The sequence below is a fragment of the Hylobates moloch genome, unplaced genomic scaffold, assembly GCF_009828535.3.
Source record: "Hylobates moloch isolate HMO894 unplaced genomic scaffold, HMol_V3 SCAFFOLD_19, whole genome shotgun sequence".
Lineage (NCBI taxonomy): Eukaryota > Metazoa > Chordata > Mammalia > Primates > Hylobatidae > Hylobates > Hylobates moloch.
Window position 1 is genome coordinate 32,390,062 of NW_026652294.1, and position 19,882 is coordinate 32,409,943.

At 50.5% G+C, this 19,882-nt stretch overlaps 1 protein-coding gene and 1 pseudogene across 1 annotated transcript in view; one reads left to right on the forward strand and one right to left on the reverse strand.

Annotated features, from left to right (window-relative positions):
* The window catches only part of NXN (nucleoredoxin), a 171,206-nt gene that overhangs the window by 138,802 nt on the left and 12,522 nt on the right, over positions 1-19,882 (reverse strand). The window lies entirely within an intron of this gene.
* Positions 12,231-13,484, forward strand: LOC116459090 (MICOS complex subunit MIC13-like; annotated as a pseudogene).

Genomic DNA, 19,882 nt, shown 5'->3' on the forward strand with positions numbered 1-19,882 from the left:
AGCCGAGATCGCGCCACTGCACTCCAGCCTGGGCGAGAGAGTGAGACTCCGTCTCAAAAAAAAAAAAAAAGAGTTTCCCAGATGACAGAGTTAGATGTTAAACATCGCAAAGTCGGTGGATATTAAATGTATGATTGTTTTCGTATCTTTAGCCCCAAAATAATAAATGTTCTGTGGAGATGCAAGGCAGGCCCAATGCCTGGGGAGCTTCCACTGCTTCTCTCTCTCCTGAATCCAGAGTATTCTGCCCTTCACAGAAATGCTGATCGTTCAGAGATAACCCACCAATCAGGCGTGCCTTTAGGTTAGGCCAGCAAACCACAGGCTGGAAACTGGGAATGTCCTCGGGGTCCTGGGACCTTGGCTGTTTTCACCCTTTTGGCCACACAAAGGCTCTTTCTTGGCTGCCAGAGACCCTCCCTGGGGTAGAGAGGGAGAAGGAGAGGGACAGGGAGAGGGAGAGAGAGTGAGTTGGGGGAGCTGGGTAACTAAAAGACAAGGAGTTGATGTATTCTAGGCGCTTGAAAGTTCAGAAGACTATCTCTCTCTTTTTTTTTTTTGAGATGGAGTCTCACACTGTCGTCCAGGCTGGAGTGCAGTGGCACAATCTCTGCTCACTGCAAGCTCCGCCTCCCGGGTTCAAGCGATTCTCCTGTCTCAGCCTCCTGAGTAGCTGGGATTACAGGCACCCCCTATCACACCCAGCTAATTTTTGCATTTTTAGTAGAGACAGGGTTCCACCATGTTGGCCAGGATGGTCTTGATCTCTTGACCTCGTGATCCACCCGCCTCGGCCTCCCAAAGTGCTGGGATAACAGGCGTGAGCCACCGTGCCCGGCCAAAGGCTGTCTCTTCTAGTTACTGAGGTTCCAGAACCATTTTCCTAAACTCTCCCTGTTGCAAGAGTCTGTAGTCAGTATGCGCAAGACCTGAGCTTGAGTTATCATCTCCACTAACGCCCTGGCTGAGAAGTTCCCACCAAAAGACAGCGGTGACATTTGCTTCCCAAACGTCCCAACACCACGCTCCCCGTTAGCCTGGGCGCCTCACAGGGAAAAAGAATCGACTCTGGAGGGACGACCCACCGCGGCGGACGACTGTACCGCTGACGGGATCGCCGGCACATCTCCGCATCGCTGGGCCTCAGTGTCCTCACCTGGAAAATAGGGGTGATCACGCCAATGTCATAGAGTCCTTGGGAGAATGAAATGAGGCAATGCTTAGAAGGCGTCTCCACTGCAGTCCCTGGCACGGGGAGGTTGCAGCCTTCTGTGGCAGCCTTGGCTGGTTATCAGGCAGTTCACAGCTCCAGGGCCAGAGCACAGATCCTGGTTCAGCCACGTATCAGCAGCACCATCGGGAAAACCAGTGGGTCCCACAGTGCATCCTCCAGGGGCCGCGTGAGGAGAGACGATACACACCAGCACTCAGGGCCTAGCACAAGCCCCCCACTCAGTGAAAACCATCCTCTCACTCCTAAGCTTGTCGTGATCATGCACCAGCAGCGTCCCCCTCGGTTACGAACCCTGTTCTAGATGACAAAGCACTAGTAACCCACGTAGAGCAGTGGCTGAAAAACCGTCACAGGAATCATCATCAGGGCCTTCGAGGTCACAAGCGTGACGGGACGCGCAGGTGCTGATGTGAGGTGGACTCTGTGTGAATGAGGCTAAGAGACTGTACCAACTCACTTTCCTGGACTCTGTGTGAATGAGGCTAAGAGACTGTACCAACTCACTTTCCTTCAGGGCCCTTCAAGGTCACAAGTGTGACAGGACGCGCAGGTGCTGATGTGAGATGGACTCCGTGTGAATGAGGCTAAGAGACTGTACCAACTCACTTTCCTTCAGGGCCCTTCAAGGTCACAAGTGTGACGGGACGTGCAGGTGCTGATGTGAGATGGACTCCGTGTGAATGAGGCTAAAAGACTCACTTTCCTAAACATTATGGGCAGACATAATGGGGCTACACAGGCACTGAGCTGATTTTACACAGTTACAGACAACGGGCCCTCTGTACCCACAGGTTCTGCGTCCATGGATTCGACTAACCCCAGATCAAAAATATTCAGGGCTGGGTGTGGTGGCTCACACCTGTAATCCCAGCAATGTAGGAGGCCGAGGCGGGCAGATCACTTGAGGCCAGGAGTTCGAGACCAGCCTGGCCAACAAGGTGAAACCCCATCTCAACTAAAAATACAAAAATTAGCCGGGTGTGGCAGTGCGTGCCTGTAATCCAAGCCACTCGGGAGGCTGAGGCAGGGGAATTGCTTGAACCCAGGAGGCAGAGGTTGCAGTGAGCCGAGATCCTGCCACTGCACTCCAGCCTGGGCAACAGGGTGAGGCTCCCTCTCAAAAAAAAAAAAGGGCCGGGCATGGTGGCTCATGCCTGTAATCCTAGCACTTTGGGAGGCCGAGGCGAGCTGGCTATCTGAGCTCAGGAGTTCGAAACCAGTCTGGGCAACACGGTGAAACTCCGTCTCTACTGAAATACAAAAAAAAAAAAAAAAAAAAAAAAATTAGCCGGATGTGGCAGCGTGTGCCTGTAGTCCCAGCTACTCAGGAGGCTGACATAGGAGAATTGCCTGAACCCGGGAGGCGGAGGTTGCAGTGAGCAGAGATGGCGCCACTGCACTCCAGCCTGGGTGACAGAGACTGTCTCAAAAAAAATCAGTAAAAGTAATTTTTAAAAAAATTTACAAATACAAATAAAAAATAAAATACAACACAGCATAACGACTATTTACATGGCAATGTATTAGATGTATTAGGCATTACTCATAATACATTATACGAAGAATTATAAGTAATCTAGAGGTAATTTATAGTATACGGGATTACCTCATTTACCCTGATGTGATGATTACACATTGTGTGCCTGTATCAAAATATCTCAGGCTGGGCGCGGTGGCTCAAGCCTGTAATCCCAGCACTTTGGGAGGCCGAGGCGGGCGGATCACGAGGTCAGGAGACCGAGACCATCCTGGCTAACACGGTGAAACCCTGTCTCTACTAAAAATACAAAAAATTAGCCGGGCGTGGTGGCGGGTGCCTGTAGTCCCAGCTACTCACTGCACTCCAGCCTGGGGGACAGACCAAGACTTCATCTCAAAAAAAAAAAATATCATGTCCACCATAAATATGTACACCATAAAAATTAAATAATAGGCCGGGCATGGTGGCTCAAGCCTGTAATCCCAGCACTTTGGGAGGCCGAGGCGGGCGGATCACGAGGTCAGGAGATCGAGACCATCTTGGGTAACATGGTGAAACCCCGTCTCTACTAAAAATACAATAAATTAGCCAGGCGTGTTGGCGGGCGCCTGTAGTCCCAGCTACTCGGGAGGCTGAGGCAGGAGAATGGCGTGAACCCGGAAGGCGGAGCTTGCAGTGAGCCCAGATAGCGCCACTGCACTCCAGCCTGGGTGACAGAGAGAGACTCTGTCTTTAAAAATAAATAAATAAAATAAAATAATAAAGTAAAAAAGAAAACAAAGGAAACAAAACAGAAAAAAAAGAAGAAAATAATAAAGTAAATTGCAGATGTACACGGGTTATATGTAAATGCTATTTTATATCAGCGACTTTAGCATCATGGGACTTAGGTACTGAGGGGTAGGAGCAGCCCTGGGACCATCCGCCCACAGGCACCGAGGGACGGCTGCGTAACTGTACAAGGCCAGGCCCTGTGCTGGGGACCTGACGGTGAACAAGCAGCCTGGGAAAAGGAATGTTTAAAAGCTCCCAGGCAACTGAAGATCAGCCAGGGTTGAAAACCACCACTTGGTGCTTCACTTGGAACAAACTCTTGAGGCAAAACCTAAGACAGCTGGGTCCCAACGCGGGGCCTCACCTCGGCCCAGCCCGCCCCGCCCCAGCGCTTGGAGGCTGAGAGTGGCATTCCCTAGATGATATTAAATCCACATCCCAGGACAGGAGGAAACAGCAGGGCCTAGGCACGGCCTCCTCTCCCCGCGGCCTCCTCCTCTCCCCGCTGCCTCCTCCTCTCCCCGTGGCCTCCTCCTCTCCCCGCTTGCCTCCTCTGTTAGGACCCACCTCCCTGCCTCAGTCTGGAAAAGGGCAGCCAGGTGAGGACCTCCGAGACCCTGGAGAGCCACTGGGCTCAGCCTGGAGCAGCTGGGGCTGGGGTGGGAAGATGCGGTGCATTGTAAAGCTCAGCATCTGCCTGGGCACCTTTCTGGTAACAGCCATTTGGCCAGCAGCTTCGGGGTGGGGGGGCTGACGGTCAATGCCAGAAGCAATTAGCCCCAGGTCCTGGTCCTCCTTGGAGCCAAAACAATTAGTAGGCTGAAGACAGCCTGATGCTTAAGAAATCATTTTTTAAAAAAGGAAAAAAAAGATCGCTTAAAAGAAGCTCCTTAACTCTGAAGGCAGTTCCATCCACCTTACAAATTCAGTGCCCTGTGAATACACATCCATGGGTCACAGCAGGGAATCTTTTAACTAGCAAAAGAGCAGGAGAAGGAATTCAGATCAACATCACGGGCTGCAGCAGTAAAGCTGGTGCCTGTTCACCCCTTTCCCCTCCAGGCAGGAAAGAATCAAGGAAGAATTTCAGAATCTTTTTATACAAGAAAGGGATTCGGTGGGGGAAGGGAGTGGGTGCAGAGATGAAGAAGTTTAGGGTTTGCTATTTCAAGCTTAAAATAAATCCTGATGAGAAAGGACCCGAAGGCTTGGTTTTATTTTTAAGATCTTATCCAAGGCAGGGAACTATATCTGGTGTTCAGGGGTGGGTGGGTGCAAACGGCCAGGCTAGCACAGTCATTTCATCCCCCGTCCATTCCCCAAAAGCAAAGTCAGAGCTCAGCATGTGCTTCTAGAACTTTCTATATCTGGTGTTCAGGGGTGGGTGGGTGCAAACGGCCGGGCTAGCACAGTCATTTCATCCCTGTCCGTTCCCCAAAAGCAAAGTCAGAGCTCGGCATGTGCTTCTAGAATTTTACAATCTTGAATTATGGCTTCAAAATAACTCAGATTCCACTATAAGGAGGCTCAGAGGACACCACCGAGTAGACAGACGTGAGCAGGACCACAGAGACAACCCAGTGGGACACCCAACAATGTTCCCAAGATGTTAGCAGGGGAAAGAGTCGGACGAAATGGCGAAGCATTTGGCACAAGAAGACCAACAAATGACACACCAAACCAGTAAAGACAGCTCTGTAAGAAAGACATTCCTCCCCAAATCTACTTTAGGACCTGCTGCTGTCAACTCCGACTTTCTGGAAGTCTCACTGGTACAAGGTCCAATCCTCAATCGCTTATGAAACAAAATCAGACAAAACGGGGTAGAACCCTAGTACTGTACATTATAAAAAGCACTTCTGGCCAGGCGCGGTTCACGCCTGAATCCCAGCACTCTGGGAGGCCGAGGCGGGCGGATCATGAGGTCAAGAGATTGAGACCATCCTGGCTAACACGGTGAAACCCTGTCTCTACTAAAAATACGAAAAAAAATTAGCTGGGCGTGGTGCCGGGTGCCTGTAGTCCCAGCTACTCAGGAGGCTAAGGCAGGAGAATGGCATGAACCCGGGAGGCAGAGGTTGCAGTGAGCCGAGATCGCGCCACTGCACTCTAGCCTGGGCAACAGAGCGAGACTCTTGTCTCAAAAAAAAAAAAAAAGCACTTCCTTGAGACAGCCAAAGAAATCCTTTAAAAAAACGTTATCTGGGCCGGGCGCGGTGGCTCACACCTCTAATCCCAGCACTTTGGGAGGCTGAGGCAGGCAGATCATTTAAGGTTAGAAGTTCTAAACCAGCCTGGCCAACACAGTGAAACCCCGTCTCTACTAAAAAAAAAAAAAAAAATACAAAAATTAGCCGGGCGTGGTAGCAGGCGCCTGTAAGCCCAGCTACTTGGGAGGCTGAGGCACAAGAATCGCTTGAACCCGGGAGGTAAAGGTTGCAGTGAGTTGAGATCACACCACTGCACTCCAGCCTGGGTGACAGAGTGAGACTCCGTCTCAGAAAAAGAAAAAAAAAGACTGAACAGCTTCTCTTTAGAACTTTCTAACACAGCCGCAGCTGGAGGCCGGCGTTGCAACGATTGCAAGAGGGACTAGATGGTAATTCTGCGGCCTGACGTCTCTGTTGAGATGCTCACGCTCTCTTTTTGCAAACATGATGTGGTTAACACCAGGGTCTTTTTCAATCAGGACATTTTTAAAATGCGAGCTAGGGGCAGGGGCAGGGGTGGGGGCGGGAGGGTCTGTCAGCTGTGGGGAGACAAACCTCCTGATCCAGGCGCTCTCTGGCAGAGGCGGGCAAGCCCCACTTCCATGTATGGAAGTGAATGAAAGCAGCAGAACCTCAGGCATGAGTCTGGGCAGGGCTGGGGGTGGGGCCGGCATTCCTCCCAGAGGGGCCAGCCCCAGAGGGGCGGGCAGCAAGAACCTTCGCCTGGGGTCCCGTGGGTATTTCCCTAGGAGAGCTGCAGGGGCAGAGAGGGCGGGAGGCAGGAAAGCAATGGGCTCGGCACACTCAGTAGACAGAGGGCACCCGGGAGGGGGAGCTCAGCCTCCCCGAAAATGCACTAGAGCCTGAGTCCTGGAAACCAGGGCCACGCAGCTCCCGCCTGCCCTGACCTCAGTCCCCTGGAATGCAGAATTCTCCACGGTCAGCCATCCATCACCACCGCTCCCTCATGGCCAGCGCTGAAAGAAGGGGCGTTTCCATTTCTGTGGTTGGGGGTGGTTGTGGTTTTTGTGGTCTGAGAAACTCACGACAGTTACCCACCTCCCGCCAGGACAAGGCCAGGGGTTGCAAAAAATTTAGGTCACACTGTGGGGGCTGGAGTCAGACAGACCAAGGTTGGAACCTGGCAGGTACCACGGACGACAGGTCCCTGCTGCCCTTGTGGCCTTCCCACCGAAATACCCACGGAACCCCAGGTGAAGGTTCCTGCTGCCCGTCCCTCTGGGAGGAATGCCGGCCAGCAGAGCCAGGACCTACTTCTCCCTCATGGAAGACGCAATGAGATAATACATGAAAAGCAAGTAACAAGGTGGTCCTAGACGGGTCCTGGGCTACCCCGTGCTACAGATGTGAATACTGAGGCCAGAGCCATGAAGACCACTTCAAGGTGGTCCCTGGAATCCAGTGATGGGCTCAGTCCACAGAAGCCATGACTGAGGATCGTTATCACAGAACCCTCCAGAGCTCAGGGAATGTCTGAGTAGCTCAGATGGAAGACTATGTCTCAGTAGCTTCCAGATGGAAGACTATGACCCTTGGGAGGCCGAGGCGGGCGGATCACCTGAGGTCAGGAGTTCGAGACCAGCCTGGCCAACATGGTGAAACCCCGTCTCTGCTAAAAATACAAAAATCAGCCGGGCGTGGTGGCACATGCCTGTAATCCCAGCTACTCGGGAGGCTGAGGCAGGAGAATCGCTTGAACCCGGGAGGCGGAGGTTGTAGTGAGCTGAGATCATACCACTTCACTTCAGCCTGGGTGACAGAGCAAGATTCTGTCTCAAAAAAACAAAAGACTATGACCCCCCTCCCACCACAAGCAGGATGAGGCACCTCGGATGCCCCACACCCCATGCCCCTGAGGACGAACTCTAAGGAATGGGAGAAACATTTTTATAACTTCCTCGCACCCAGCATAAACCTGTTAGGATTCTCCAGCCAGGCCCAACCTTATTAACCTACGTCAAGTTCAAACTATACCCTCAACAGTTGTACTTATCACTCCACAGAGAATTCACACTCCCCTCTCTAAGGAGTCCAGAGTGAGACAGTGGCTCGTATCTGTCATCCCAGAACTTGGAATGCTTGAGCCCAGGAGTTGAAGACCAGCCTGGGCAACATAGTGAGACCCCCATCTCTAATAAAAATTTAAAAATTAGCTGGGCGTGGTGACACGTGCCTGTAGTCCCAGCTACTCAGGAGGCTGGGGTGGGAGGATCACTTGAACCCAGAGGTTGAGGCTGCAGTCGGCCGTGACTGCGCCACTGCACCCCAGCCTGGGTGATGGGTGCAGGAGGATGATGGTGCACGCACGTGGTCGTCTGCTCCGTGCTGCGGCTCCTCTCTGTCTAGCAAAGTGCAACTCGCAACTCCAAGGAGACCTGTGCTGGGTTTCACAAAGTACTTGAAAGCACACCAAAATGATTCTTGAATAACTGGCATTAGACACGATTCTCACTCCCGGCCAGGCACCGTGGCTCATGCCTCTCATCCAAGCACTTTGGGAGGCCGAGGTGGGTGGATCACCTGAGGTCAGCAGTTCGAGACCAGCCTGGCCAACATGGTGAAATTCCATCTCTACTAAAAATACAAAAAAACTTAGCCAGGTGTGGCGGTGCACGTCTCTAGTCCCAGCTACTCAAGAGGCTGAAGCAGGAGAATCCCTTGAACCTTGAAGGTGGAGGTTGCAGTGAGCCGAGATTGCACCATTGCACTGCAGCCTTGGTGACAGAGCAAGACTCTATCTCCAAAAAAAAGAAACGCTTCCCACTCCTAAGTTTTGGAATACCTAAATTATCTCTTGAGTCAGGTGGCAGGTCTGACCCGGCAGCCTCCCTTCCAAATTCTCCAGGCTCGGGCCAAGCATGTGTCCGGGGCTGTCCTGCACCAACTTTTGGTTTTTCTCCTACTCGGCCATATTCAACCTCCCTGCTCAGGTTCCAGCAACTTCCTCAGAGCAACAGGGCCGATTCCCATGACCCCAGGCCCCAGGGCCGAGTGCCACGTACTCAGGTCACAGCTGTCTCTCAATACCACTCAGGAAGGGGGCTAACGGCCCGGACAGGCCCCAGGATAACGAGCGTCCTCTGCTTCCCTGATGGCCCAACAGGAAAAAATACTGTGGCTGCCAAGTCATCCGGATGGAATGGTTCTTTACCATTAGGGGCCGCATCAGCCTAGACTCCCAGATTGAAGCACCTGGCCCTTTGTGAATTCCTTTCTTTACATTGCACATATTTCAGCGCTGGTAACCCCCTCTTAAGAGCCTGAACTGTTGTCCAGTGAGGTAACATGTTTGTTTTTTCAGCCCTGGGTTACAGCCACTTGAGGCCTTCCACATAGGAGGTCTGCCCCACGTCCCAGGAGTGACCCCAGCCCTTCCACAGGAAAACGGCTCTGCTGCCAGGAACGAGCCCCCGCGACGGGGAGAGTGGTCTTTTCTAGAGGCTGGGATATGTAAACTTACACGGGAAAGATGGGCCTGTGGTATTTCCCTCTTTTCAGCACGCTCATCTCTCTCTTTTTTTTTTTTTTCTTTTTTCCTGAGACAGAGTCTCGCTCTGTCACCCAGGCTGGAGTGCAGTGCCGTGATCTCAGCTCACTGCAACCTCCGCCTCCCGGGTTCAAGCAATTCTCCTGACACAGCCTGCCGAGTAGCTGGGATTGCAGGCGTGTGCCACCACGCCCGGCTAATGTTTTATTTTTTTTTAGTAGAGATGGGGTTTCACCATGTTAGCCAGGCTGGTCTTGAACTCCTGACCTCAGGTGATCCGCCCGCCTCGGCCTCCCAAAGTGCTGGGATTACAGGCGTGAGACATTGCGCCTGGCCTCATCCGTTTTCTAAGAGCAAAACTTGGCAATGACTGGTTGGACTTCTTTTAAAGGCTGCCAGGAAAACTGCCAAGAAATATGACTGGCCCAGCCAGGCCCAGTGGCTCACGCCTGTAATCCCAGCACTTTGGGAGGCCGGGGCGGGTGGATCACAAGGTCAGCAGATCGACACCCTCCTGGCTAACATGGTGAAACCCCATCTCTACTAAAAAAATACAAAAAAAAATTAGCTGGGCGTGGTGGCGGGCACCTGTAGTCCCAGCTACTCGGGAGGCTGAGGCCGGAGAATGGTGTCAACCCGGGAGGCGGAGCTTGCAGTGAGCCGAGATCGCGCCACTGCACTCCAGCCTGGGTGACAGAGCGAGACTCTGTCTCAAAAAAAACAAAAGAGAGAGAGAAATATGACTGGCCCAGCCACACACAGGCTGAGAATCTGGAGGCTGGTCCGCCATCTGACCGCCTCCTCCCTGGGCCTCAGTTTCCCTGTCTGTCAAAGAAGACTGTGGCTACATAATCCCCCGTCCTCTCCAGGGTGTCATTCAGTGACCGCGCTGCTCAATATTTTGAAGTAAGGGCATTTAATTATGATGACAGCACCAATAAACACTGAGACTCACCTTTCTGCTTGGCATTCCAAACCTCTTCCCACTGGAATCCCGCCAAGCCTTCAACTCTGCATCCAAACCATTCATTCTTTCTTTCAATAAACACAGTGCCAAGTATTTACTAATAAGAGGTGCCGAATGTGTTAAGAAGGACACAAGGAGGAAAGACAGTTTCTCTGCCCTCAGGAAACCATCGGGTCTCATGGAACAGAACAGTGGTCACCATCTTCTGGCCTTTTCCTCTGTGCCCAGCACTATGTTCAGGGCTTTTTATTTATTTGAGACAGAGATTCTCTCTTGTCACCCAGGCTGGAGTGCAATGGTGCAACCTCAGCTCACTGCAACCTCCACCTCCCAGGTTCACGCCATTCTCCTGCCTCAGCCTCCAGAGTAGCTGGGACTACAGGTGCCCACCACCACGTCCGGCTAATTTTTTGTATTTTTAGTAGAGATGGGGTTTCACCGTGTTAGCCAGGATGGTCTCGATCTCCTGACCTCAGGTGATCCGCCCGCCTCAGCCTCCCAAAGTGCTGGGATTACAGGCGTGAGCCACCGCGCCCGGCCAAGGGCTTTTTATATCAGTTGTCATCTTAAACCTCCACTGCAACCTGACGAGGTGGGCACTGCTATCGTTTCCACTTTACAGATGAGGAAGTGGAGGTTAAAGTAACTTGCCCAAGATCTCAAAGCTGGAGAGTGGGAAAGATGGATCAGAACCAGGTCATCCAGGAGAGAGGCTGGCCCCTCTGTTCTCAGAGCTCCCGCGGGCAACTCCAGTCCTTTTAGAACCAATATCATGGTCATCACTCAGAAAAAACTCTAAATTTATATGTATATATATTTCATGCCTTATCTCCCCAGCTTAATTATATATGCCTTTGAAAGCTGGGACTCAGTCATTTATTTCTCTGCATCCTGAAACTGCCTGAGGCCAGTGAGATGCTCAGAAAACATGTGACTGGCAGGGGCCTGGTGGAGCTGAGACAAGGCAAAGAACATGCAAAGGTGATTTGTGTAATATGAGCACATACTATGAAAAAATCTAGCTTGAGAGCGTCCTCATCCCTGTCACCACCCCCCTCCGCCAACACTACACCGTGTGGAAAACACCTAGAGGAATTTCCTTTCCTCTACTTAACACACAGAAGCCAGGAACCCCCGGGATCTTCTCTGTGCTCTAAGGAAGCTGATAGAAAATGCATTAATGGGTCGGGCGCAGGGGCTCACTGCGGTCATCCCAGCACTTTGGGAGGTCGAAGCGGATGGATCATGAGGTCAGGAGTTCAAGACCAGCCTGGCCAAGATGGTGAAACACTATCTCTACTAAAAATACAAAAATTACCTGGGCGTGGTGGTGCACGCCTATAGTTCCAGCTACTCGGGAGGCTGAGGCAGGAGAATCGCTTGAACACGGGAGGTGGAGGTTGCAGTGAGCCAAGATCAAGCCATTGCACTCCAGCCTGGGCGACAGAGCAAGACTCCATCTCAAAAAAAACTAAAAGAAAAGCATTTCTGCAACCTGGCCCAGCAGAAGGTTCTTTGGTTTGAGTGTGGCGTCCTTGGTCAAAAGCACCTGTTTCCTGTCCTGTGGCATGTCTGGAACCCAGACCCTCTTTCTCATTCCAAGCCCAGACCCGAGAGAGGCAGCTCTCACCTTGCAGACAGACCCCTGCGGTCATCTTCTCAGTCTTCACACGGAAATCACGCCCCCACGTCAGCATCGCCCAGAATGTCTGTTCCTGGGGATCTACCAAGGGAATCTTTGTTTTCCTCAGAGAACGTGAAAAAGTTTCCACGGAGCACGGGCAGCCTCCATCACTCATCAGTTTCCAAACATGCATCCTCTTGCCCCATCCTATACTTAGGCGCCTCGGCAGGATCAAATGAACCCTCTCCGTCTCAACTTTCCCCTTCCTTCCCACACGGTTATTTATATCTGGAATATCTCTCTTTCTTAATCCACTGGACTGCCCTCCCCCTCGTTTGAAAAGGTCATTTGCACGTTCTTCTTTCCAGAAGGCTTTTCTTGCAGGAGGTGGCTGCCAGCCGGTCCTTTCCCCGGTGCCTCTGCCCAACAAGACATGATGGTGAGCAAGGTTACTCGTCTTCCGAAAATGCTAACGTGCTGACTGGGGCTAACCCTACACTAAAGCAAAGCCGTCAAAAACTCGAAGCAGCCAGGCGCAGTGGTGGCTCGCACCTGTCATCCCAGCGCTTGGGGAGGCTGAAACAGGAGGATCGCTTGAGGCTAGGTGTTTGAAACCAGCCTGGGCAACATAGCAGGACTCCATCTCTACAAAAATTAATCTTAAAAATTAGCTCACTCCTATCATCCCAGCACTTTGGGAGGCCGAGGCGGGCGGATCACCTGAGATCAGGAGTTCGAGACCAGCCTGGCCAACGTGGTGAACCTTGTCTCTACTAAAAATACAAAAATTAGACGGGCGTGGTGGCGCGCGCCTGTAATCCCAGCTACTCAGGAGGCTGAGGCGGCAGAATCACTGAGGCGGAGGTTGCAGTGAGCCGAGATTGCGCCACTGAACTCCAGCCCAGGCGACAGAGCGAGACTCTGTCTCAAAATAAAATAAAATAAAATAAAGTAAAAATTAGCTGGGGAGGTGGTGAGCTCCAGCAGTCTCAGCTTCTCAGGGGGCTGAGGTGGGAGGATCGCTTGAGCCCAGAAGGTCAAGGCTGCAGTGAGTGATGATCACATTACTGTGCTCCAGCCTGGGTGACAGCCTGAGACCGTCTCTAAAAAAGAAACACACACACACACACACACACACACACACACACACACACACGATACGAGTTCTTTCATCTTGAAGAAAGAATCATGTGGATGCGGGCGGAGCCAAAGGACCACAGTGGCCGCGGTGTGGTCGCTGACGAGGTTCTCAGGACGGGAGGTGTGGCTGGAGGCGCCGTCTACCTGATGTATGGCCAGGAGCTGCTGAGGCCCAGCAACAAGAGCCGAGCGCCCCTACAGAAGGCTGGAGAGGTGGTTCCCCCACCACGTACCAGTTCAGCCAGTACGTGTGTCAGCAGACAGGCCTGTAGATACCCCAGCTCCCAGCCCCTCCAAAGATTTCCTTTCCCCTCCATGATTCCTGGAATGCAGGCGTCATCACAGCTCTGTCAACCCCTCCCAGGCCCGCGAGCACTCCAAGGAGGGCTGGGAGTACGTGGAGTCGTGTGGAGTTGCACAGAGGCTGCCTGCCCTGGCCAGAGCGGGAGAATGGCCAGGGCGCCACTGGCCTGAGGACTCCAGACTGGGACCCCACTCCCAGGGAAGCTCCCAGCCTCACCGGCCCAATAAAGGACTTCGGAAGTGAGAAAAAAAAAAAGGGGGGGTGAAACAGGCCAGGCGCGGTGGCTCACACCTATAATCCCAGCACTTTGGGAGGCTGAGGCGGGCGGATTACTTGAGGTCAGGAGTTCGAGACCAGCCTGGCCAACATGGTGAAACCCTTTCTACTAAAATACAAAAATTAGTTGGGCATGGTGGTGGGCGCCTGTGATCCCAGCTACTCCAGAGGCTGAGGCAGGAGAATCATTTAAACCCGGGAGGCAGAGGTTGCAGTGATCTTAGATCGCACCACTGCACTCTAGCCTGGGGAACAAGAGTGAGACTCCGTATAAAAAAAAAAAACAGAGCTGGGTGTGGTGGCTCACGCCTGTAATCCCAGCACTTTGGGAGGCGGAGGCGGGCGGATTACTTGAGGTCAGGAGTTCCAGACCAGCTGGGCCAACACGGTGAAACCCCATCTCTACTAAAAATACAAAATTAGCTGGGCATGGTGACAGGTGCCTGTAATCACAGCTACTTGGGAGGCTGAGGCAGGAGAACTGCTTGAACCCGGGGGGCAGAAGTTGCAGTGAGCCGAGATTGCACCACTGCACTCCAGCCTGGGCGACAGAGCAAGACTCCATCTTTACAAAAAAATGGAATAATCAAGTGATTACATTTAGAACATGTGGGAATTAGAAACCCACCACCCACGGAGGCCACCACCTAACATAACAATAAGCAATGGGGGTATTTACTTCAATCTTCCTTTTTATGTATCTGTTTAACACAGTGCCATCTATAATCATGGCATCATGTATAATTTGGGATCTCGCTTTTCTGGATGCAGTATGTGCAGTACAGGTCTACAGCTCTATATTCCAGCAAAAACTGGCCGGGCGCAGTGGCTCAAGCCTGTAATCCCAGCACTTTGGGAGGCCGATGCAGGTGGATCATCTGAGGTCAGGAGTTCAAGACCAGTCTGGCCAAGATGGTGAAACCCCATCTCTACTAAAAATACAAAAAAATTAGCTGGGCGTGGTGGTGGGTGCCTGTAATCCCAGCTACTCGGGAGGCTGAGGCAGAGAATTGCTTGAACCCGGGAGGTGCAGGATGCAGTGAGCCGAGATCGCACCACTGCACTCCAGCCTAGGTAACAGAGTGAGACTCTGTCTCAAAAAAAAAAAACAAACTATTAACCGCCCACCTTTTCTTTGTGACAGGGTCTCCTTCTGTCACTCAGGCTGGGATGCAGTGGCAGGATCACAGCTCACTGCAGCTTCAACCTCCCAGGCTCAAGTGATCCTCCTGCCTCAGCCTCCTGAATAGCTGGGACTACAGGTGTGCACCAACATGCACGGCCAATTTTTTAAGTTTTTGGAGAGACAGGATGCCCTGTTCAGGCTGGAAACGATATCCTGAGCTCAAGTGACGCTTCCAGCTCAGCATCCTGAGTAGCTGAACTACAGGCACACACCACCATGCCTGGCTAATCATTTTATTTTTAGCAGAAACAAGGTCTTGCTATATTGCCCAGGCCGGCCTCAAATTCCTGGGCTCGAGTGATCCTCCCACCTCGGCCTCCCAAAGCACTGGGATTACAGGCATGAGCCACCGTGCCTGGCCAATTAACTCGATTTTTAATAGCTGTTCAGGCTGGGCACAGTGGCTCATGCCTGTAATGCCAGCACTTTGGGAGGCTGAGACAGGCAGATCACCTCAGGTCAGAAGTTCCTGACCAGCCTGGCCAACATGGCAAAACCCCTTCTCTACTAAAAATACAAAAATTAGCCAGGTGTGGTGGCGCGTGCCTGCCACTCGGGAGGCGGAGGCGGGAGAATCACTTGAACCCGGGACGCAGAGGTTGCAGTGAGCCAAGATCATGCCATTACACTCCAGCCTGGGCAACAGAGTGAGACTCCGTCTCAAGAAAAAAGAAAAAAGAAAAAGAAATAGCTGTTCAATAAGATAGCAAGTATTGTAATTTACTTAACCCTTTCATGACTGTTAACAGTTAGAGGATTTCCAGGGTCTCATTAGCATATACAGCTGTAAGGAATCTCTTCAGGAGGGCAAGGTAAAATGAGGTAAGCATCTTAACAGTTTTGTTCTAACCTACAGGATGTACATTTAATCTGCATTTATGACTAATTCAGATCATATTCTCACTTCTAAACTGACATTAATTCCCCTTGTTAAATCAAGTCCTCTCTTAAGGCTCACTGAATCTTTGAAAAGTTTACCTTTCATAATTTCTACTATTTATCTATTTAATTAACATTCCCATAGCAACCCTTTGACTTTTCTTAAGCAACTTGCTTACGTGAACGTGCAACCCAATGAATTATAAATTTTCTCAGTGGCCTCATAAAGGAGAAAATAAGGAACATTAGCCGAGCATGGTGGCTCACACCTGTAATCCCAACACTTTGCGAGGTGGAGGCGGGCGGATCACCTGAGGTCAGGAGTTCAAGACCTTCCTGACCAACATGGTAAAACCCCATTTCTACTAAAAATACAAAAATTAGCCAGGCGTGGTGGCGGGCGCCTGTAATCCCAGCTACTCAGGAGGCTGAGGCAGGAGAATCACTTGAATCTGGGAGGTGGAGCTTGCAGTGAGCCGAGATCGCGCCACTGCACTCCAGCCTGGGCAACAAAGTGAGATTCTGTCTCAAAAAAAAAAAAAAGAAGAAGAAGAAAAAGAAAAGTAGGAACATTCAGGAAAACAGGGGAGAGTTGTGTGTAATATTAGGTGAGAAGACTTTTGACATCATATTTGTACACTTTTCTCAAAGCAATAGATGCATTCCTGAGACACTGCAGGTGAGTTTTCCCATGCAGAGGCAATCACAGGTTGAACGCCTCTTAGGGGCACAATCTGAAACAACTAGGCATATTGCCTAACAAAACGAAGATCCTTCTGTGATAAGAAGAGTATTCCCAGCCAGGCCCGGTGACTCACACCTGTAATCCCAAGACTTTGGGAGGTGGAAGCAGGTGGATCACTTGAGTCCAGGAGTTCGAGACCAGCCTGGACAACATGGTAAAACCCTGTCTCTACCAAAAATAGAAAAATTAGCCAGTCTCATAACCCCGTCTCAAAGCAAATAAATAAATATTAGATTTTAAAAATGTTAATTGTCCCTGAATTTATCTATTTCATAACGTTGGATTTAAGGTGTGGTGGGTTTTCTAAAAATACAGCACACCTCAGTAAGTAAAAAAATCTATATTAAATACAAGTTGCCTAATACTAGTCCCCCACAAAAGCCACAGCATAATACAAGTGCCCAGCACGGAGAAGGCTTTTGTCCCCATATACATCTGAATACGCTTGGAAGCGAAGACTGACAGCCTCAGAGAATGAGCCTCTCGGCTTATCCAAACGGCAGAGCCCAGCGGTGGGAGTTTCACAGACACCGTCTTCTCACTGCTTTCCATCAGTCCCAGAGGGGCCCCTCTCTAAGGACGGGGAAGCGGCTTTCAAAGGCCTCCTTCGCCTGCTGTACTTAGGGGGCACATCAGTCTGAGACATTTTCCTTCTAAGGAGAGCGGTGGTTTGAGGGATTCTGTTCCTTGTCTCTAACTGTATTGGGTTCATTGTCAAGGCAGAAATCACACAAGGTTATCAGAGGCATGCACTGACATTTTGAGCCTCTACCCACCTGAGACAGAAAAAGCAGCACCTGTCAGGTTAGCCGAGGATATAAGCAAGACCCATTTAAAAGGCCTGATTTAAAAAAAAAAAAAAAAAAAAAAAAGGTATAGGTACTGGGACACACACACACACACACACACACACACACACACACACCTCTTTCATTTTATTTGAAATTTTTTTTTAACGTACTGCCCTTCCAGAAAATAACAGTTAACTTAAAATGCTAAATCTGGGCTGGGTGCAGTGGCTCACATATGTAATCCCAGCATTTTGGGGAGCCGAGGCAGGTGGATCGCTTGAGGCCAGGAGTTCGAGACCACCTTGGGCAAAATAGTGAAACCCTCCTCTACAAAAAATAAAAACATCAGTCAGGTGTGGTGGGACACACACACCTGGAGTTCCCGCTACTCAGGAGGCTGAGGTGGGAGGATTGCTTGAAACCAGGAGGCGGAGGTTGCAGTGAGCCAAGATCGCACCACTGCACTCCAGCCTGGGCGACAGAACAAGACTCTGTCTCAGGGAAAAAAGAACAAAAAGGAAAAAATTAAAGAAAAAAATGCTAAATCGATGTGCGCAAAAAACCATTTAAGCGTATGTATTTTCATATGCAGTATATGCCTATTGTTTTTCTGGAAAAACATACAAGACACTACAACAGTGATGTTATCTTCGGAAAGAGGATTATTGTTACAGTTAATAAACAAAATGCTGGGCCGGGCACGGTGGCTCCCGCCTGTAATCCCAGCACTTTGGGAGGCCAAGGTGGGCAGATCATTAAGTCAGGAGATAGAGACCATCCCGGCTAACATGGATGTTACCCATGTTACTAATGGATTACTATCCATCTCTACTAAAAATACAAAAAATTAGCCGGGCGTGGTGGCGGGCGCCTGTGGTCCCAGCTACTCGGGAGGCTGAGGCAGGAGAATGGCGTGAACCCGGGAGGCGGAGCTTGCAGTGAGCCCAGATCGCACCACTGCACTCCAGCCTGGGCGACAGAGTGAGACTCCGTCTCAAAAACAAAAACAAAAACAAAAAATGCTGGCTCTCTCTTGCAGATGGAAAACAGTGAACACAGAGAAACATGGCATATGAAGCCATGCTGAGCAGAGGAATATAAATGGCTTTTTAATGTAAACAGTAAGCAGGAAAGCCATAATTTGTGCTGTATATACAGAGACAAATAAATCCCTGTCTCCTCATGAACATATACCGTGTTTTGTTCTAAGGATCTCTATTTGCCTGAACTATTGGCTCAGGGGCAGAACAGATTCAGACGATCTCAGAAAAAAATGTCACTAATTTCTTCACAGCTAAGAAGGGCTTCAAAAAGCGCTTCAGAACTAGAGTATTCCACCCCAGTCTCTGCAAATTAATACTTTCTGCAAGCCCAAATGAAAGAGAATATGTTCACGTGGTATTAAGTAGCATTTTATTCTTAAGAACATTTGTAAAAAGCTTAAAGCGACGTATCCAAGAGTTGAAGCCAGGGACTTTCCACAAATTTAGGAAACTGACTTCCCCCAGGAAATTGTTTGAAGGCATTTAATTCCAATTCACCCTCACGCCTACATCTGAAACGTCAGAATCCTTAGGTGCCAAAGCGCAATGTATGTAACAGATCTGTGTGTAAGTTTAGGTGGCCAAAGACACTTGTGTAAGAAAACAAATCTATTTCAACGTAAGGTAAAATTTGCAAAATAAATGGACTGAGTCACCCTAAAATAGTAAGAAAAACGGATCTATCGGCACAAGGACGCTGGGCTGCTCTGCAGCTAGTGACTGTCTATGGATAATTCTGAAACAAGATGCCACACTTAATTAGCCAGCGGGATTCGCATCCTGTGTGTGATGGAGAGAATGGTATTAAGGAAAAGACTCCCTCAGGCTCCATTAATGCCCTAATGAGAGGATGGGGGAAGAGGGGTGTTGGGTAGAGGGCAGGGCAGTCAGGATTACCACACGGCCTTCAGGAAGTACAAGCTCTGGGCCTTCTGGACAAATGGGGGACTCTCAACCGTACGCTGACTTTTGGGCGTATCTAGCCAGCTATTCCCACAGGGTCCTCTGCAGGAAACAATTGTACCCACACTCCACACATGCCCAGTGGATAGAGCAGTTCTCAGATTACATCCGAGACGGAGAACGTGGGCCTTAAGCTCACTTAACCATCGTCCGTGATTTCGTGACCAGCAACCCACCGATGGAGGGAGCCTCGATTTTCAAAAAGACAAAAGTGGGCGACTCTGCAGACGGCAGAGCTGGACTCGACATCAACCCTTCAACAGACCTTCCGGCTTACTTTAGTTATTGCACACACTTAGGAAAAGGGATCTGTTAGAAGCAAGCATGCACTCACCGAACACACGTCATTTCAGACTATCTTTCCTTGAAAACTATCAATAGGAACTATGTAAGTGATAGCAAGCTGTCTGTGAAGGCCTCCTACGATAAACATGCTGATCACACTGAGGAATGTGGGCTGCATCATAATCCAATTAGGGCAAGTTTGGAATCAGCTGGATTTGAAGACAGTTTAGCAACTGACTAACAGACTTCTCCTAGCCTGGAGAAGGTGTCTGGCGGCGTGCCCCCCGACTCTATCCCCAGACTCAGGCTAATCAACATTTTTATCAGCTGCTTGTATAAACAAGGGTCTAGGAGGGACCACATAACACAAAGCTAGGAAGGGGCTCTGATTACTGTAGGTGATCACATCAGCCTGTAGTCCCAGCCACTTGGGAGGCTGAGGCAGGAGAATGGCGTGACTTCGACAGGTAGGG